The 7828-nt window shown below is 33.9% G+C and overlaps 1 long non-coding RNA gene across 1 annotated transcript; it reads left to right on the top strand.

Moving 5' to 3' along the window:
• Nucleotides 1-5763, top strand: LOC134726933 (uncharacterized). The gene is made up of 3 exons (XR_010108679.1): nucleotides 1-78; nucleotides 5311-5411; nucleotides 5718-5763. It is a non-coding gene; the product is annotated as an uncharacterized LOC134726933 (long non-coding RNA).
• The last annotated feature ends 2065 nt before the right edge of the window (nucleotides 5764-7828 follow it).

Genomic DNA, 7828 nt, shown 5'->3' with positions numbered 1-7828 from the left:
CACATGCGTAGAAGACAGAAATTTCGAATTTATTTGCGCCAATTTGGTTACCACATCAGTTGCTCTCGGCAGAGTAAAGTAAGTAAAATTTTCATTTATTGTTTGATTTAATGATATATTATAATTTAAGATATACAATCATTACAATAGTGTAGCGTTTACCGTAATTATATGAGTAAAGGCCTGGTTATTTAAGCAGATCAGATATAATTTACAATTATACACACATGTGTTTGTAATCTCGGGAACAGCAAGATTGACCGTAATTAACATATATTTGTACATTGATTGGGTGCGGCAATTAACTTATTATGTTATGACTTGAAGAGGAAGAGCTTGTTTTTATGAACATTTGATTTAGTAATTTAAAGCAAAATCGAATGGAAAAGAATGTTATCATTGACAGAGGCGGATTTAGGGGGGGGGGGGGGGGGGGGCTGGGGGCCCGCCTCCCCCCTTTTCGGAAAAATATTGGTTGCTTATATAGGGAATCACTGAAGCGTGACTGGAGCGGGCCCCTCTTAGGTCAGTAAGTGGGCCCCACTTATGAAAATTCCTGGATCCGCCACTGATTGACATTGAAGACCCGGCGAGATTGAAGATACTGGGATGGCGGAGTCATAATATATCATGGAACATCGGTTGAAATTGAAAAAAAAATATTCGTCTGGCAAATAATACAAAATAAATATTAGGGTTCACCTATGCGATCTCATATAATACTAGTTCTTTAACATGTTTTATATGTTGATATAATTAAAAGTCAAGGATTTACAACACATGGCATTCTTGACCTTAATTGCAACACATTCAAAACAAACATATTATTTTCTCTGGGTCATAATAGATGTCACTCACATGTACACTCAAATGCACTCATGTTTAGCGAAAGATCCTACGACACGATCAGTGAACAAAACTTAATTGGATCGACACGTAAAGAAACGATCATTGTCATTGGTCGCTTCAAACCTGATTCGACCTTCAAGCGCTAAAGCTCCGCCCAGACACACATGCTAACAACTCACATGATAAACGTAGCAAGAGTTTTGTGAATGAATCAATGGGTGAAATGTGTATTTGTTTACACATATGATCGGAAGTTTCCCTTGCATTTCTAGTTATGATGTGTGAATTAAATAAATGAATAAGTATTATTCAAGTCTTTTGTTTTACGTTTGATCAATGTTCTATCTTTTCACGGCGTCACGGAGATATAAAGTCAATTACTTTAGATCCCATGCACATGCAGAGGCGGGTCCAGCCTCAAAAGGTGCGAGGTTTTTTTTTGTATTTAATTTTTTTGTATTTTTTTTTTAATTTTTATTTTTATTTATTTTTTTTTTTGGGGGGGGGGGTCATACAATAAGAAAAAATGGGTGTTCCAACCAGTCCATACGTCTCCATTTAAAAACATTGATCGTCAATCTATTCGCCACGGACATGTTATTTCTGTTTTTAAATGTTTAAAAAGGAAGAAGATTAAACTTCAATAATTAATAAACGACAAAAATATCCAAAAAACGGTCCAAGGTACAAATTCAATTAGTAAGGAAAGCCTTAAATAACTAACTAAACCATACGCTCCACTATATGGTCAATCAACGGAAGGTATGGATGTCATATTCCTGACTTGGTGCTGTATATATGTTGTTGTTACCAATTATACGTAAATCAAATATATCTGATTGTATGCCCTTTATGGGCCCTATAATTTGGGAAATACAAAATTGGCTATTATATTCTATTATATATGTCGGTCTAGTACACTGCATGCACTTCGAATTTGGGGATTAAATTTCATCGGGTGTGGAAAATCTTAAACTTCAGTGTCAATAACAAAACATGTTTAACTCCGCCACATACTAATTGTAAGAGCCTGTCCAAACCAGAAGCCAGGATTTAGTGATTGTCGTCTGTTGATGTGGGCATATTTATTTTACGTTTATATCGATTTTACATAAATTTTGTCATTAGAGTTCTTGTTTAAACTACATTTGTCATTTCGGGGCCTTTTACTATGCGGTTGCTCATTATTGAAGGACGTACGGTGACATATAGATTTTAATTTCTGTGTCATCTGATCTCTTGTGGAAGAGTCGCATCATTGACAATTATACCACACCTCTATATGTACTACATATCAGGCGCTAATTTTTTTTGTAAATATGTGACAAATGCTAAACATCACAACATAATAGCTAGTATCAACGGCGATGTATTTTTTTTACCTTGTTATATGAAAAATGTTTTACTTGTGCATTGATTTGGTTCGAAAAGACGAAACACTATATATCTGGTCAATGCTATTCTTTTTGCAACCATTTCGCACTTCATCACACCTTGGCATACATGTAGTATGCTAAGCGTTCAGTTTGACTGTTTATATAAAAAACATGTTTTGTTCACATCTTCTTGTGTCCATATAAAATTGAGAATGGAAATGGGAAACGTGTCAAAGAGACAACAGCCCGACCATAGAATAGACAACAGCAGAAGGTCAACAACAGTTCTTTAATCCAGCGAGAAATTCCTGCACCCCGGGGCGTCCTTCGGCTGGCCCCTGGGCAAATATATATACTAGTTTAGTGATACTAGTAATGAACGCCATACTAAACTCTAAATTATATACAAGAAACTAAAATTAAAAATAAATACAAGACTTACAAAGGTGAGATGCTCCTGACTTGGACAAATAGTTTTCTCATTAACAATCATGCACATTGCATTTCACCAGTGGGGGTAGGGGAAGAAATTAAACTTCCATTAAACGACGTGTCATGCACAAGTTCAGAATTGAATATATGGTTACAATTATGTTGGCTCAACAAACTGTACGACAAGGGTTTTACTATTTGTTGATGGATTTGTTCATATATAAAAATAATCTTTTTATCCGATGGATAGATGGCCCATTTACAATCATACTACATCTCCATATTTACTTAAAGGCCACATCAAATCAAGTTCATGTACGAGAGCGGATTCAAATTAGTTACTGCAAACAGAAATTATGGGCATTCGAAAAAGGGGGAACAGTGTATTGGAATAGGAAGATTTATTGAAGGTGCAAATTTAACTTTAAACTGTTTGATTGGTCTTGACTGCGTTTTGTATTTTAATTTTGTTGACGGTCCTTCAAATTCAGAGCGTTATCTTAATTTTTGGCACGAGGCAAGTTTGTCACAGGACTGTTATGGCCGACCGACCTTTTTACCGGGAGATTTGATATATGTTGATAATTGCGCCATCCACCACAATCAATCTGAGAGCATCCTTAATACTTTCTTTAATATGCAAGGCATTGATTATGGGTTTCTTCCGGTATACTCACCGGATCTGAATCCCATCGAAATGTTTTTCAAAAATTAAAACTGTTATAAAACAAGAAAGATTTAAGGAACTTGTCAGCAAAAACCTTAAATTAGCCGTGATAAAAGCTATTCAGGAAATAAATCAGTCTGATATTCAAGGATTTTATAGACATACCGGCTATTTTAATGTTTAGATATTTTTGTTTTGTTTCATTGCAACAGTGAGTGGTTGTAGTAAATTCTTTTGTAGTCACATGAGTTCATTGATGAAATTAAATCAATACTATGATTGTTGTGTTTATCTTATTGGCCAATGAAATCGATCGATACATTGCAATTTCTTCAATACAAACAACTTTGTTAGTAGTGATCGGGCAATCGCTAAACATGAGTGCATTTGAGTATATTCCGAGGATTTATCAATGAAGCAATACGGCAGATAAGAAACATGTGTGACCATAACAAATTAGTACACAATAATCTGTCCAATTTCAAAGTGGTCTATATGATAACGTCTAAAAAGATACTTTATCAATTGACCGATTTATTACAGCACAAAAAAAATCAAGGAAATAAAAGAAATATTATTTTATTTTTAATGCCTAAACTTAATCCATATGCATGTTAATGAAAATTAAATAAGACGTATCACTAAAGACTGGAATATATTGCAGTTTGAAGAAAAAACGTAAACACAGGTTCAAAGTTTAGCAGCCATGCCGAAAGTATCTATTGATGAAAGATCATGAAAAATTAAGATGTAAAATGACATATATTGATATAGTTAATTATACGTGAATTTTATTAAAGTAAAGCATCTTGAGATGACTATCGAAAGCACTTAAAATTATATAAGGTCATTATTGTATCTTAGGAGGAGTGTGGGTTAGGATCGCGGTGCTTGCGGCCCATCATCTTATATTCATATGAGTGACTGTCAAGATCTCGGTGCTTGTGTTGCAGTATTGTATCTCAAGATTAGTGACTGTCAAGATCTCGGTGCTTGTGTTGCATTATTGTTTCTTAAGATGAGTGACTGTCAAGATCTCGGTGCTTGTTGTGCAGTATTGTATCTCAAGATAAGTTACTGTCAAGATCTCGGTGCTTGTGTTGCAGTATTGTATCTCAAGATGAGTGACTGTCAAGATCTCGGTGCTTGTGTTGCAGTATTGTATCTCAAGATGAGTGACTGTCAAGATCTCGGTGCTTGTGTTGCAGTATTGTATCTCAAGATGAGTGACTGTCAAGATCTCGGTGCTTGTGTTGCAGTATTGTATCTCAAGATGAGTGACTGTCAAGATCTCGGTGCTTGTGTTGCAGTATTGTATCTCAAGATGAGTGACTGTCAAGATCTCGGTGCTTGTGTTGCATTATTGTTTTTCAAGATGAGTGACTGTCACGATCTCGGTGCTTGTGGTGCATTATTGTTTCTCAAGATGAGTGACTGTCAAGATCTCGGTGCTTGTGGTGCATAACTGTTTCTCAAGATGAGTGACTGTCAAGATCTCGGTGATTGTTGTGCAGTATTATATCTCAAGATGAGTGACTGTCAATATATCGGTGACTATGGTGCATTATTGTATCTCAAGATGAGTGACTGTCAAAGTCTCAATGCTTGTTGTCATCCTTGAGAGAGTGAACTTGGTTGACTATATAAGGAATCACTGAAGCATGACTTGAGCCCTCCTACTCTTTTATGCAGTCAGTGGACCCCTAATGAAAATTTCAGTATCCGCTACTGATTCCAGAATCATGTTGGATTTTCAGTGAAGACAAACTTCCCGTAATGTTACAATAATAATAACTAGACTTAAATTTTTTCAACCAATTATTTAGAAAATGTAAGATCACAACAATAGTGATCTCTGATGAAAATTCAAATCGGAAAGTCCCCTATGAAAGGTTTTGGATGTCCAAATTTTGTAAGCGTGTTTTTTTAAGGAGGGAATTGACAATTTGAAAATGCTGCAATTTAATAAACATATTTTTTTTGTAGATGATGTCTTACCAAAAAATCCATGTCTGTACAGTACATCTCGGATAAAAAGAATAAATATGCCTATGGTGTCCAAGCTTGACCGATTGAAATAATAAGAAGTGAGTATTGCAATATATGCTATTGTTTTTTTCGCATAAAAGTGTGTGAAATTTTGTCACAATTTCTTTTAAATGGGCTCTACATCTTTGTCTGCTAAAATCTTAAGGTTTGTTTTTATTAAATTAATTTATTATTTACTATCTGAACTCAAGTTAAAAAAAAACCTGTCATGTTAGCTATTACTTAATATTCAAAAAAATAACTATATCATTCATATGACACTAGTGTTCTTTATATGGGCTGCATAATGAAATTAACAAAGCTATGTTAAAGATAGTACAATAAGTTTTTTTTTTCTATTGCAGATGCTGTAGTAACAAGTTTCGAATGTACACATTAGACCTTAATATGAAACAGCAGTACAAGATGTCTAGCATATGGACTTTTTTTTTCTTAAATAAAATTAAATATTCAAGTTGTGTTTGTTTGACATTGTAAGAGGCATGTGTGGGTAACTTGTTATTTAACTACTGTGTTATGTCACAAACATTTTTTGAGTGGGAACACAATAGTTATTAGCAAAGCAAAATCATGTCTATTAGGAAAAGTGAAGGCAAAATGTATACCAACGACACTACATACTACATGTACACCAACCACCAACATATAGTTGTGCGACAGTTTTATTACACATAAAATGGCATTGATGGATATAATAAAGGGTAATAATTTCAGCTGTTAAAAAAGCTCAATTCAACCATTGTTTAACATCCTATTCTCCACATTTACCACATTAAAAGTTAACCTGGACACAAATCCCACCTATTCAACATACACTGATCACAGTTCAACAAACATTTGACGACCTGATTTCAACATACACTGACCACAGAACAACCAACATTGGACCTGATTTCAACATACACTTATAACACTTCAACCAACATTCGACCTGATTTCAACATACACTGACCACAGAACAACCAACATTGGACCTGATTTCAACATACACTTATAACACTTCAACCAACATTCGACCAGATTTCAACATACACTGACCACAGAACAACCAAAATTCGACCAGATTTCAACCAGCAATCGACTTGTTTTCAACAAACCTCGACCAAATTTAGACCGAAATTCAACCTATTTTCAACGTTGAAATCTGATGTTGAAACAACGTTATGTTTTCAACGTCATATCAATTTTCAATCCAACACTACTTTTCAACATGGATTCAACGTTGAAATCTGACGTGTATTCAATGTTGATTCAACCATGGAAGTATTATATTGACAGGAACTCCAACAAGCAGACTTCAAACGTGTATAGTGCGATGCCGCAAAATCTTTAAGTATCTGTTAATTAACTCGACATGTCTTATGGATGCATGGGGTCCTATCAAATTTTTGGAACCTCGCGAAAGATCGTAATTACGGAACATACCGAAATAAACGGATGTGTACTTAATTGTCAAGGAAATGACATTAACTGACAGTGTGAATGACAAATATGTCAATATTTACGGGTTTTGCTGCTTAAAAACAAATAAAAAAGAAATGAAACGAAATTCTGGCAACTGTTTTCAACACATAGAAAAAAAATATAGAAAAAACCTGAGGAGTAAAAATACTCAGAAGAAATACACATTTAAGTATAAGTACAAATGTAACAATCAATCTTAAAATAGAAGGATTTTTTATTCATAAGAGGGTCGTTGGCTAAGCACGCGTAACTGTATATTTTAAGCTTGAAAATCATAAAATGTTTATGTAAAATAAACGGAAAAGTTATCAGTAATAATTATTGATATTTCGAAACTGTTTAGCTTTTTTAAAACACACCAATAAATTTAAATGTGATTTCCATGATAAAAAAAATAACTGCTCAGACCCAATTATAGTGATCGTTCTTTAAATGCATTCAGAAATATTTAAAGCCATCCGTAAAAATAAATCTGTCAAACTTCAGAATATTCTCGGACTAGATTGAATGTTAAGATTTGTTTACAACGAATTCTCATAAAAGGTGTAAAAATCAATCTGATTGACTCGTAACCTGATATTGCTATATAGAGGATATCACAGGTGTGTAGTTATTAACATCTTTTAGTCTTTAAAATATATTTGATAAGTAAGTTAATATCATTTTACGATAGAGAAAATCGTATATCTTTGCGTTACACTCGATAAGAGTTTACGATCTTTTACTTGAAATTTAAGTTATCTGGCGCCATCTGGCACACTTCACGCGCATCACATTATTTTCTGCTTACACGCTACTACAGACTCATTTAATTTTTACAACACGATATTTTCCGATTTTCTTGTTATATTGATAAAAATATATCTTACAAAACTAAAAATAATCTTAACTTCTTTCCAAATATAGTTAATTTTCTTTTGTCATTCTGTGAAATGTGGACCGATTTTTTAGATTGTTTCACCTGTAGTTTTTATTTATTGAACAGAAACAG

This window comes from Mytilus trossulus, chromosome 7 (assembly GCF_036588685.1).
Source record: "Mytilus trossulus isolate FHL-02 chromosome 7, PNRI_Mtr1.1.1.hap1, whole genome shotgun sequence".
NCBI lineage: Eukaryota > Metazoa > Mollusca > Bivalvia > Mytilida > Mytilidae > Mytilus > Mytilus trossulus.
The sequence above is the reverse complement of the archived record's forward strand: the minus strand, read 5'-3'. Positions and strand labels throughout refer to the sequence as shown.